Source organism: Octopus bimaculoides, chromosome 2 (assembly GCF_046866305.1).
Source record: "Octopus bimaculoides isolate indiv1 chromosome 2, ASM4686630v1, whole genome shotgun sequence".
Taxonomy (NCBI): domain Eukaryota; kingdom Metazoa; phylum Mollusca; class Cephalopoda; order Octopoda; family Octopodidae; genus Octopus; species Octopus bimaculoides.
The window spans coordinates 154,429,135-154,443,574 of record NC_142929.1 but is presented as its reverse complement, the minus strand read 5'-3'; the positions used below and the strand labels follow the sequence as shown (position 1 = coordinate 154,443,574).

General features: G+C 34.0%; 1 protein-coding gene across 3 annotated transcripts in view; it reads left to right on the top strand.

The window, feature by feature from the left end:
* The window catches only part of LOC106870474 (carbonic anhydrase-related protein 10), a 588,026-nt gene that overhangs the window by 304,497 nt on the left and 269,089 nt on the right, over positions 1–14,440 (top strand). The gene's annotated exons all lie outside the window — the stretch shown is intronic.

Genomic DNA, 14,440 nt, shown 5'->3' with positions numbered 1-14,440 from the left:
CACGGATAATTGTAATTTATCTTGGTCATATATTACACATCTCTTCTACATGCCTCATACTTATGTTCAGAGCCCGGTGATAGTTACTAAACGCCCCTCAACATGAATAGCCCAAATAAGTTCAGGAAGCTGGCAGTTTCCAAGCTCCGAGTTACTATGTTCTTTATTCTCTATGACAATCTGGAATCTAACATGTTGATACTGTTGATATGTTTGAAAGAGAAATTAAAAAATTTTGTTCATGCTGCGTAAGACTACTTAAGCTTCTTCCTTTCATAGGTCGCCCTAGCTTACTCACAAATACTCGACGCACTCTCATTTTCTCTCACTCATTTTTTCTCTCTTTCAATATATATATATATGTGTGTGTGTAGACAGTGAGCTGGCAGAAGCGTTAGGACGCCGGGCGAAATGCTTAGCGGTATTTCGTCTGTCTTTGTGTTCTGAGTTCAAATTCCACCAAGGTCGACTTTGCCTTTCATCCTTTCGGGGTTAATAAATTAAGTACCAGTTTCATACTCGATTCGATTTAATCGACTGGCCCCATCCCCAAAAATTTCGGGCCGTGCGCCTAGAGTAGAAAAGTAAGCATATATGTGTGTGCGCGAGTATGTGTATGTGTGCATGTATATATATATATATATATATGAAATATGCAGGTAGATAGGTAGGTATGTGTGTATGTGTGTGTGCAGAGAGAGAGAGAGAGAGAGAGAGAGAGAGAGAGAGAGAGTGAAAGAGTTTGAGTTAAAGAAGAAATAAAGGAGGGCGAGAGATATTATCGCCTATTTGCACACAATCAATTGCAGTGAAGCAAATAGAAACACACATCCAAGTTCTCTCTCTCTCTCTCTCTCTCTCTCTCTCTCTCTCTCCCTCTCTCTCTCTCTCACACACACACACACACACACACGCATAGAAATACATGCATATATGTATTATGCGCACGCATACTCAAACATACAAGAGCTGCTAACATAGAATATAATTTCTCATTTACCTAACCTTTTGCCTCTTTTGTCAACTGGAACTGCCCCTTTCCTCTCTACTTTTCCCTAATGTTTAATTAGCAGACGTGAACGTCAAGAGTGTTATCATTTTATATTCTAGTATCAAATATTTAGTCTGTTTTTAGCTGTAGTATCAGGTGAAAAGGTCATTAGTTATAAAACTGTCCCGTTCCACTTGATAATTTCGTGAATATTCACCTTGCATGAATAAAAAAATTAAATGACCTTTGGAAAATAAAGGTTTGTTTGTCGGTGTTCAAATTGTAGTTCGGAATTCTGATCAAAACTCTTAATATGAAAACAATAAAATCCTTAGCATTTTATATTACTAATGAATATTTTCCTGTTTCGCGTATTTTATGTTAAATTCCACAGTCAACGACTTCAAAGTGATTTTTGTAGCCTCTCAATATCTGGTGTGACTCCTTTTAGTGACCCCTTCCTTCTCAAATGTAACATAACTAAATCTTCGTCTCAAAGGCATTCGCATTCTCTCCGTGCCCAGAAAGTCATCTCTGATCATTTCTAAGCTTTTTTGAAGGTAAGAGGCTCTCTCACAGAGACCTGGTCACGCATTACAAGACGGGAGAGTTGCTACAAACAAAATCATCAAAAAACGTGATTGTTCTGACTGGTTGTCAAATCTGCACTCACTTTCCTTCTACAACTATATATGCACTTCAATACAATTATTCCTCTAACTTTCTATGAAAACTATGACGGTTTCTACTCTTGAAAAAAGCAGTATACACATCGCTAAACATTGCCCATTCTTTGTCATTTCCATTATACTTCACATCCAATTTCCTAACATTTCTCCGCGAATATGTTCTCCAAGAACTACGACGTCTGCAACCTAACTCATGATTCGGTTCCAAACATAAATCTTCGAGTGTCCAAGTGAAGAAACGAACTGATTACATTTTTGAGTTTGGAATTCTATGCAAAATTTAAAGGTAATCAACCTCCGAAAAGAGATCCAAGTTCATCTTATTTTGCGCATCATGATAGTTACTAAAACGTCAAGAAATATGATCTCAACTACAGAAACTCAAAAGAATTCTTTAAAATGTTCATAATTTCATGTTATGCAGCTAAATATTGAGTTTTTTTCTGGCAGAGCACAAAATTAGTATATTTTAATATAAGAAAGAAACGTTCACTATTAAACATCACTATTATCGGTGTGAAGAATATAACTTGGATAGAACACGATTTGCGACTGGATTACATACTCACACATGCATACATACATACACCCAACAAATTTATCTATCTTTCCCTCTCTCTCTCTCTCTTTCTCTCTCTCTCTCTCTCTCTCTATATATATATATATATATATATATATATATATATATATTCTTTTATTCTTTTATTTGTTTCAGTCAATATGGCTGTGGCCCTACTGGAGCACCGCCTTTTAGTCGAAGAAATCGACCCCTGGACTTATTCTTTGTAAAGCCTGGTACTTGTCCTATCGGGCTCTTTTGCCAAACTGCTAATTTACGGGGACGTAAACAAAACAAGATCGGTTGTCAAGCGATGGTGGAGGAAAAAACACAGACACAAACACACAAATATATACATATATATATGTGTGTGTGTGTGTGTGTGACAGGTTTCTTTCAGTTTCCGTCTACCAAATCCACTCACAAGGCTTTGATCGGCCCGAGGCTATAGTAGAAGACACTTGCCCAAGGTGCTGCGTAGTGGAACTGAATCCAGAACCATGTGGTTGGGAAGCAAGCTTCTTACTATGGTATACTCTATAACTTCTTCCTGTTATTGCTGCTGCTGGGGTAATTGTTTGGCTCAAGGTCAGCCATCTCTGTTTCAGCAGATTGAAAGTCCTCTACCCATCAACATAGCGTGTTTCTGTATGTCAGAGTTTGCATTTTCTAAACTGATCGATGTTTCTTAAACTAGTATTGTGTAACTGTAGGGAAATTCAGTCGATATCTCTAACTCGCTATGCTTACCACGCAAGCTATTTCTTTGTGGATCTCTTCGGTTGTTAAAATTGTGAGTTACGGCATATACAGAATGTATGTTTCTGGAATATGAATTGCTATATTCACTGGCTTTATATCTATAATGCACTCTCTTTAAAAATGTCTTTAGTTTTACAAGTGAGTTTCTATGTAAGCGGTCGAACGGGTAGAAATAAAACCCTTACATACTCTCTAATTAATTAAAAATACTGATATGGCTTGAAAGCCGTTGATCATAGATCTGCTGGTTCAGAGCATAGGTGGACTCAGTAAAACCAGCATATGTTGCAATGGTCGCACTGATAGTATTCTTAAGCATTTCATTTTCTCTTGGACATTACTACATACTGCTGAACATGTATCTTATCGATAATTGGTCACATGATGGTCTGCATTTCACTGAGTATATTCTATGGAACAAAATCAGTAAAATGGAAGGAAAGGAAAGGAACATCAGCCAATCGTTAATAATGCTGAATGTGCAAAACGCTGAATGGTAGGCTCATGAACATAAAATGTTGCAGCTCATAGTTATATCTGATATTCGTAGATCGAATATAGCAGAGGACGTATTTTCATTTTGTTCTCCAGCTATCGACCTGAATCTAAATTTGGGTGTGTGTGAGAGAGAGAGAGAGAGAGAGAGAGAGAGAGAGAGAGAGAGAGAGAGAGTCTTCTCAATTGATACACTTTGTGCTAGTGTCAAAAGTTTTTATCAAACCCCACCCAGCAGTGTCCGTAACATTCAGATATATCAACATTAAAATATTATAGTTAGACATTACTGTTAAAATATGGAACAGCTGTGCCAAATGAAATGGAGTCAGAGCCATCTGAGAGACCAGAAATACTCCCGTAATTTTTTTTGTTTTCTTCGATATTCTGATGATGGAGTACTGATATTTTTACTTCTTGAGATGGATAAAAGTTTAATATTCTTAAAGACTAAATAGTGTTTTCAAAGACAACTCCAGGATGTGTTTGTACACCCGTCTCTCTCTTTCTTTCTCTCGCCCTCTCTCTCTTTCTTTCTCTCTCCCTCTCTCTCTTTCTTTCTCTCTCTCTCTCTCTCTCTCTCTCTCTCTCTCTCTCTCTCTCTCTCTCTCTCTCTCTCTCTCTCTCTCTCTCACTTATCTATCCATCCCTATCTATCTGAGTATTTATGTGTGCCTGTTCATCCATCCGTTTCTGTACACTTATGTAATAATATGTGTGTACGCCTTTGTATATTTTTTCTAAATGCATTATAAAACACCGACTTTCTCTTAAAATTGAATATTTAATCAGTCTTTTTTAAATAAACAGCAAAATAAACTATCTAGTCTAACTATGGTAATAAAATGTAATTACTGTCGAGTCGTATTTTGTTTCTATTTAATTATATTTTCCTCTATAGAAATTACCGTTTAAATATTACTATAGAAACAAAAGCAACAAATTTAGTAATATTCGACTTCAATCAAATTCTAACACATTATTATTTTATAAAGTAACTATTAAACATACCTATTTCATATTTACGTTTCGTTGGTCAATATGCAATTTCATATATTGACCTTTCAAACGATTTAATACGTTTTAACCAAAGTTAATTTTTAATCATTCTTAGATTATATCACTTTATAAGCATACCGTAACTATAAAAATCATGGAGTTTCTGCTTGTTATCATTGCCACTTGTTCAGAACCAAGTTTACTGAAGTCCTATATTTTACTATATAATTGTTATCTCTCGATGTAAGGTAATCCAGAGTAAGGAACGTTCTAGTTATGCCATCTGCAAAAGCTTTGACCACATACATACACACATACATGCATATACATTTATACACATATATATGCATATATATATACATATATATATATACGCATATATATATATATATATATATATATATATATATATATATATATATACATACAATATATATATATATACCTATTCCAGTAATGTTCTGTATTCAAACGGATTCCTACTCCTTACAAATTATTTAATTATGCTGCATATCTGTCGGAATTCAGTGCCGTTATCATAATTTAAAATTGGCAAATATATACATAGATATTAGATAGACATATATATATACATATAGATATACATACATATTTCTTTAAAGAACTGTTCCATAGTTTGCAGAAAATATTACCGTACTTCAAGCTGTGTTACCAATTGTCGTTCCAGTTAAGGTAGATGTATGGTAGGACAATGAAATCAGAAACATATCTTGTTTGACCGAACAGAAAACCTGGCGTAAGATATTTTGGCTGTTAGACGGTTTTTAATTGTATCTCCACTTCAAGCCAATAAATCAGATATCTCTTGTAGGGTTTACAAATCTTTGGTACCAGTTTTGTCACGTACCATGATAAATTTCATTCCAGAATATTTGGTCTTCTGCAATTCTTTTATATACATATAAATGTGAGTTTATTTTCGGGTATGTGACATAGTCTGTTTGTGTAATCAAGGGACCTATCTATATACAGTATCAAAATGTAAGATATTATGTATACCACGGACACTTCTACTCTTAGTGTAATGTCTAAACAGACTTACGGTAACACGGAGTGTGACGAGAATGAACACCTGATTAGCAATTTGTCTAGTAATTAGCCTTTTATGCTTTAGTTTGAAATGCGTTATAAAAGTGAAAAAATTGCTCACAATTGTGTGTACTTCAATGAGAACTAGAAGCATATAATTACGAAGGGAACTGCTCGATTATTTGGCCATGCAGCAATAATTAATTCACTGTTTGTGAATAGAAACAGAAGGAGCTTTTTGCTCATAATAATGTCAATAATGATTTACCCCATAACCCACAGTTTCCTTTGAACCTGTAGAGTTGTCACTATCAGCACTAGTACTTGATTAATAGTATATTTTAAAGGCACAAAAATTTAAGGATAAATTGACTGATGAGATTTGATCTCGAGACAAAAAAAAAACAGACGTAGCTAAACAATGCGTAACATTCAGTAATAACTTTAATGGTTCTTCCACTCTGCGTGATTAATAACTGCCCAGCAATTTATATACTAAAAGATGCTATATGTATATTTTATTTCTTATTAACTTACTAAGTAAATTAATATTATTGGGAGCTATTGTAAAACGAGAAATATTAATAAAAATATAACCAAAGATTAAAGTTAAAATATTCAAAAGATATGCCAGAAATATTTTCAAATTATTTTTCCATTGCCCTGGGGAAAGAAATTTAAAGAAATACCGATTATTTATTAAATTTATTTTATATTCTGTCAAGTGAACACGAAGGCGTAATGTATCATAAATATAATATTTATTTTGCAGTTTTAGTAATTCGGTAAATAAATGACTTCAACAGATCGTTTTTTAGTTTGTTTTAGCCTTGACAATCAAAACTATGCTAGAGCTAGCATTATTACGATGACGTGTGAAAACTGGAAAATAGTATCCTGGGTGAATCACGATGGCCAATCTAAATATGGCCAATCTAAATCGTATATTCAATTTTTATTTTGTAATTTTACTACTTTTAAAATTAGAGTCGGACGTTCATTTATATATCACAAATTTGACAGAGACAAGAGTTTGTGTTTAATTCAAGAAAGAAGCTGAGAAAAAGGCAGAAAGTTATAAACTAATGTTAGCGTAAGGTGGTGATCAATTCTAAAAGTCCTTGTCATTCGATCTGTTAGAAACAGTAGACGCGATAACATATTATATCAAACTGTCTTTCCTTCTTTCTTCTTCAGACTCTCACTCACTCGCGCGCTCTCTCTCCCCACTTTCTTTTTCTCCTCTCTCTCTCTCACTCACTTCCTCTCTCTCCTTCTTTATTTTTCTTACATAAATTTCTCTCTACTTTTATTATTCATTTTCATTCGATGAATCTGTCTCTTCATTTCTCTGTCAATTTCTTTCTCCGTGTTTGCGACTCAGCCTGTTTCTTTGTTTCTTATACCACCTTCATACTTCCGTTTTCTTCTCTCTCACATTCAAGTGCATACAAGGGTTAAGCCAAAAGTATCTGAAAACAACTGAGTTAAACCGAAAACAAGTAATTTGTATATTCTCCATTTGTGACCATACGTTTATTTTCTATATGACAAGTATTGTTTGCGTATAGCCTTATCACTCTTGATTGATGACAAGATCAATAATCACAAAAAAATCTAATGTGTAGATTGAAATAATATACATTATTAAAGTCACTGAAATGTATTCATCTCTTCTCTGCCGCTTATAAAATTTAATTTAGCCATTCATTTATGCATCACAGAGTTGAGAACTTTTCTAAAACATTGTCACTCTACCTATTATTAACAGCAAGCGTAATTAAGTGTTGCGTCAACATTTCAGTTTTTCTTCCTCTGTCACTTACTTTAATTTATCTCTCTCTCTCCCTCCCTCCGCATTCTCTCTCCTCTCCATTCTCTCTCTCTTTTATCTCTCTCCCTTTCTCTCTCTCTCTCTCTCTCTCTCTCTCTCTCTCTCTCTCTCTCTCTCTATCTCTCTCTCTCTCTCTCTCTCTCTCTCTTCCAGTCTTTCGCAGTCATATTTCTGTTTGTGGCACATTCACGCTTAATGTCGTGTTTTAATGTTAATGTACATTTGCCTGAAACTCATGCAACATGATATTACGTTTCTTTTTTTAGGTACCACTTCAGAATGAAAACACTTTCTGGAAAACATCAGACAATCTTTTATAGCTTTGTAAGGTGATCCTTTTTAGTGCCTTCGAGAGTAGCTGGAGGAAGGAAAAATGTTCTTTAAAGGGATCCCTTAGCTTATTGCTTGTAACACAAAGGACAACACTAAGAGTATTGGTAGACTAAGTGATAGACTTTAAATCGGGCAACTGCCGATATGTTTTTTACCTTGTAAATTAATTTCTATGTATGGCAACATGCTATTGGAGAGGTTGTGCTAGATGAATATGCCTCAAAAGAAATTATTTTCATAATTTTATGAGCATTTTCAAGATGACCTTAACATTTATATTCTGGGACAGAGCTCAGAAAAGTTTGCATTTGTTCATCTTGTTTTAGAGGAAGTCAACGATATATGTCCAAGAGACCAGAGTGCCATGATCTTCGCGTGCAATAGTGGACGTTATGGCAATTTCATCACGTTTACTCATACTACTAAACGAAGCAAAATCCTGGAAGAGCTTTTTTCAGAATAGTTTAACACCGACAGACATAGCTATCGTATTGTTTTGCTACCGTTATTCACTGTTCAATTCCATTGTTTACGCTGATGCTTTGCTTGTTGTCTTATATTTTCATTTATATTTACCTTTCTATTGTTTCACTGTACAATGAACCACTTTCAGCATTAAATCACTAAAGCTAAGAGCAAACAGTCAGTCAGCATCGTTAGACCTTATAATTCCATCACGCATATTTTAAGCTATACGTTGCTAATATAGATAATTCAGAGGGGACACAGAGCTCTGCCTCATGTACAGATTTTAATTTAGAACTAATTTCAACCTAACGTGACTTATTTTGTTATATCAGCGGGATTTTGAAAGCACACAAGCAAGAACCTGGACAATGGTCTAACCAGATTCTGATGTGAAGCTCATAAATTTCTAAAAATAAAAACGTTATTTGATTATTTTAATATTAATTTAAAACATAACTTAATTTAAAACCTAAAATGAAAACAAAACAAGTCAATGGGAATATATATGGAGGAACTACAACAGTCTTCTTCATCTGGCTTTATTTTAGCAGTTATCTATTTAAGATAATTCGTTTCAGAAACCATCAAGTCTCATTATATAGAGAGCAAAGGCAACCGGGAAATATTTTATCAAACATTATCAAAAATATTTTATCAAACATAGGCTTTTAGCTGATAAAACGCTCGTTCTGAAACTGCATTATTTATTGGTAAGGTCGAAAAATATGGTAGAGTGTGGGCAAACGAAAACAAATGGAATCAATGCCATGGTGGATCATGAATTTCAGTACATTGCTGATGTTCATTTTTGTGTCACCTGTATTTGCTTTACTGCCAGTGCGCGTTATTTCTTTGTATATGATGTTCAATGTACAAAACGCTTCTACAATTTCAGTTTGACAGCGAATAATACTGGAGAACACATCTGCTAAAATGTACTCATTTGTCCACATTATCTGCACATTTAAAATGTTTTGCATCTAGAACACTAATTAACAACGTTACGTGTTTAAACTAAACGAAAATTTTTCCTGTACTACTTATAATAAAATCTAAGGACATTCAGTAGAATTCAACTGAATATTTCTTACAAGCACCATATATTTCCTTTAGCCTTTGCAATTTCATCCTGGAATCTTTTTGTTTTGTGTTCTCTGTGCAGTTTCTATTCTATATTATCACATTTTCGAGACAATCTAAATACTTCCTTTTTCAATATGTTTCAATGTACATTTCTAGATATTTCACATATCTTTCACATCGTCTTTCAAGAGCCAAATCAAACGAGAAGCCATCAATATAATTAGACTACTTTTCTGTAATTATATAAATTAAAAGTCTTCTTTCGCATTTTGCTCCAGAATATAAGAACAAGAATTCATAAGAACAGCGTGTTTCTATTATATACTTTGCCTCGGTAAGCTGATTAGTTTTGTAACTCAGCATCCAGATTCATTTCAGAGCAACTACTAGTTCTAAGGAAATTCTGCAACACTTCCTTTACTACTGAATTCCCCCGGGCGTCTATAACAAAGCAGCTTTTTAGACGCGGTGCAAAATATTTGCTCTGACTGCGTTGTTCTTTACGTTGTTCATTTAGTACTGAAGAAGAGGTACAGAATTAGAGAAAAACATTCCAGATTTCAAACATATACTTTGGTTTTACTACTGGTACTTATCACATGAATTCAGCCAAATTTAAATTATGTGCGCAGCATTGTGTACCGATTGCATTTGGATCAACTTCCCAGTCTTTGTGACCACATATTTCACCCGACTTGATGCCTGCTCCCTTGTAACATAAAGTCATTGGCAAATCTAAAAAAGGTTTTCTGCTCTTGCTCCAGGCAATTCGATGAATTACATGAATCGTTCTGCTATATCATTAAGCTTATTAATGATAATCGTACAAGATACTGCAGATGACTCTTCGGGAATGGATAATAATATGAAATGATATTCTTTCTATTTCAAATGGATATCGGTGTGGTTAAAATGAGGACAAACATATCTTAGACGTTGTTAGCTGATTACATTCAGTTAAAATAGAACAAAATTGCCCTTGGAGCATTAGACTTAAAATGTTCATTGGTGTATGTAAATATTTCAATGAACTGAATCGCGATATATTGAAACGGCTTTGATCGAATGTGTAATGACTTTCATTTTTGTTTGGCAGCTATCACGACAGCAGTTATAACACACAAACACACACACACACACACACACACACACACACACACACACACACACACATACATACATATATATATATATATATATATATATATATATATATATATATATATATATATATATATAAGTATGTATATATGTGCATGCAGCTATATATATCATTATCATCATCATAATTATTATTTTTATTCTTTGTATCTCAGGTTTTGTTGGAACTCGTGGAACCTTGCATGCGTAGCAGGCTGACTACCTGCAGTCTACGATACCATGTTATCTCTTCTTTTCAAATATCTAATACTTTCCTTATTATTCTGACCGTGCCAAGGAGGTAAAACTTTTGTAACAGTTCTACTCAGCACTCTATTCCAATTTCCTTTATATTCCTCTTGATGTCTTCTATTACTGTCCTCAAGGGCCCAACAATAATTAGCACTATCTTCATCGTCTTCATTTTTCATATTCGGGCCATTTCGTACTTAAGAGTATTTTATATATTCTTTCACCTTCCCTCTTGACTATTCGTGAAGAAAGCAAAGGACCACTCATGAGGTCACAGAAGTGCGACGAAAGAACTCTGGCCGAAATATAATCAATATGAAATAAAGCTGAAGCAAAAGAACTCCAAATAAATAGTGCGTGTGTTTTCATTGGCTAAATTTGTATATTTTATCTTTTATCTTTCTCTTTTGTGTCTCTCATTCCTAACGGTCTTCCATTTTTTGTTCCTGCTGTATGTGTCTTTATTTGCGTATGCGTATATCCCTCTGTGTGTCTATGTTTGCATTATCAGCATCCCCTGTTTATTCACGTTCATTTTATTTTATTTGTTTTATTTATTTGTTTTTATCTACTTATCTGTTCTTTTTTGCGTATTAATTTATTATATTTTATGTATTTAATTACTTAATTCCATTTATTTATCTATCTATTGTATTAGTTTAATATTATTATTAGTTTCATATTATTACTAATTTCTGGGGATCTTATTCTGTCATCAGGTTGTGATGTGGGTGTGTGTTAGTTTATCTTCTATTATGTGTGTAGCTTCCGTAATTTGTCCGTTCTATGTGTGGACAATATTTTTACTTCTATGTTGCTGAGTGATCCCCCGTGTTCCCGCTTGGCGCGTTGGTATAGTACCGACGAGCTCTGCCATAATCGAGTAAGACAATTTAGCGTCTATTTTCAGCGTATAGGCATGGTACCCTCAGTGCCCTTAATTATAACTATATCTTAAACTATTGTAAATCTCTGTATACGTATAGAGAGAGGTTTATAATAGTATAAAATGCAATATATTGTATTTTAAACTATTATAAATCTCTGTATATATGTATACAGAGATTTATAATATTATAAAATACATTTATAATTAAGGGCACTGAGGGTACCATGCCTATACGCTGAAAATAGACGCTAAATCGTCGAACCACTCTAAATCATCACTTGTTTTCTTTATACAAAATCCGGACGGAACTTATGGGATGGCCTGATATATATGTAAGCGCAGGCGTGGCAGCGTGTTAAGAAGTTTGCTTCTTGACTACATGGTTCTGCATTCAGTCACAGTGCGAGGCAACTTGGGCGAATGTCTTCTGCTATATCCTCTCAGGCTTACCAAATCCTTGTGAATGGATTTGGTAGACAGAAAGAACCCTAGTTTCCGCCACCAAAGAAATAAGTGGGCGGACAAACATCGACAAACAGACACACACACATAGATATATGTATATGCCATTCTGGAAAAAGGTAAGTTTATATTCTGGAAGTAAGAAGACAGTCAAAGACACTCTCGTCTGAGTCAATCACCGTTGTCAGCACGACAATTGGACTGTCTTATCTGAAGCAGCTAAAAGACCTAGGCGTGTATAGAAAACAGAGTAGAAAACATTTATAAATTGTCGTAATTTATTGTGCTGATGATGGCTATTGAACCAGAAACCCGTCTCGAGGAGTGTCCTCTTATCTGCAGACATTAAACTTGCCCTTTCCTTTATTAGCATGACAATATTAAAGAATTCTTAAATCTTGAGATTGTCTCCTCTTTTGGTGGAAAGACTGGGATAATGCACAGCACAGGCATTTGACTACTATAAACTAATCCTTTGTGTAGGTTGTTCAGCAAGAAATTGCTAGACCATCAACAACGAGAGACTACTATGGTCATATCATATATGTGAGCCTGTGTGCATGAAATTATAAATATATATATAGATATATATATATATATATAATCCAAAAAAGCGAAGAAAAAAACACAAGAAAGAAAAACAAAAACGCGAGGACGTGGTACATGCAAAGTATTAACAGACGCTCAGGGAAGGAAAGAAAGGTAGTTTTAAGTCTCGACTCGAGCAAAGCTCTTCAGAATCAGGAAACAGAGGAAAGTCCAAGAGAAAAGGAAGTCGAAAGTAAAAAAACGCCAACGATCCACACGTATGTATGTATGTATGTATATATGTATGTATGTATGTGTATGTATATATATATATTTTCATTTTCATTTAATCCAGTTTCAGCTCATAAGCTGTGGCCATGCTGGGGCACCGCCATATATATATATATATATATATATATATATATGTATATATATATATATAAACATTATATATATACATAAACATTATATAAATATGTATATAACTGTAGACATAGTTTTATGTATACACATAAAACTGTGTGCGACTATGTGCATGTGTGCCTATATGTAAGGGTACATGTATCATGCATGTATCTATGTATATGTGTATATATATATATATATATATATATATATATATATATATATATATATATATATATATATACACGTATGTGTGTGTATATGTACATATATGTATGTATGTATGTATGTAGAAATATGTATGTAAGTATTATGTATGTTTGTATGTATGCACAGACTGTATGTTGAGTATTGAGTATTTTATGTCACTGACTGAAGTACATTGTCTGCGAAAGAAAAAATATAAGAGATGTAACGTAAAACGCATTTTTATTTCTGTCTCCCCAATATACTATCGTATTGTTTTCTACCGTTATTCACTGTTCAATTCCATTGTTTACGCTGATGCTTTGCTTGTTGTCTTATATTTTCATTTATATTTACCTTTCTATTGTTTCACTGTACAATGAACCACTTTCAGCAATAAATCACTAAAGCTAAGAGCAAACAGTCAGTCAGCATCGTTATTGATGGCAATAGTAAAAATATTGCAATAAAGAATGCTGGGGTAAAAAAAAAATAAGAAAGAATTCGATACCACGTGCCTGATTGTAAATTGTGTTGTGTGGTGGTGCAAAGAGATATTCTATGATTCACAAAATGAAGAGAATGTCTTTTCTCAGTGAAATCATTCCATTTGCAATCATCAACATTAACGAAACTACCTTAGAAGAAAGAAATTCAATTAATTAAAGAAATATATTTTCTTTTCGGTGAATTCTATTTCAAATGTGTTTATCTTCGCTTTAGTCTTACTGCGGGTGTGTGTGTGTGTGTGTACGTGCGTGCGTATGTGGGTGTGCATGTGTGTGTGAGTGGGTGGGTTGTTGTGTGTATGTGTCTATTTGTAATTACGAGTGTGCGTGTGTGTGTATTTATGCCGTCTGAGTGTATATGGGGTTTTCTATAAATTCGTAAGAATGAGTCATTGTAGTATGTGTGTGTTTGTGTGTATATTTGTGCATTGCTTACGTTTCTGTGTTGGTTTGTATGTACAAACCTTGTTATAGTTGCATGTACGTCAATGTATTTATATGTGTGCATGTTTTCGTGCGTGTGTATATAGAGAAAAAGAGAGAAACACACGCACACACACGCGCGATGACACATATACATACACACACTCACACACACTCACACACATATGCATTTTGTTTTTGTTTTTTGCTTTTCTTTTTTCTTCAGTTTCTTCCAGTTTTTTTCCTTTCCGTTTATTCTTACTCTTCACTGTCGCCTTCTGTGTAACTTTATTTCGTTTTCCTGTTTGTTTTTCAGAAAATGTGTAGGTTTTTATCTTATTACTCGGTTGTAAATTATTTTGTTATTACCCTAGAATTTGACG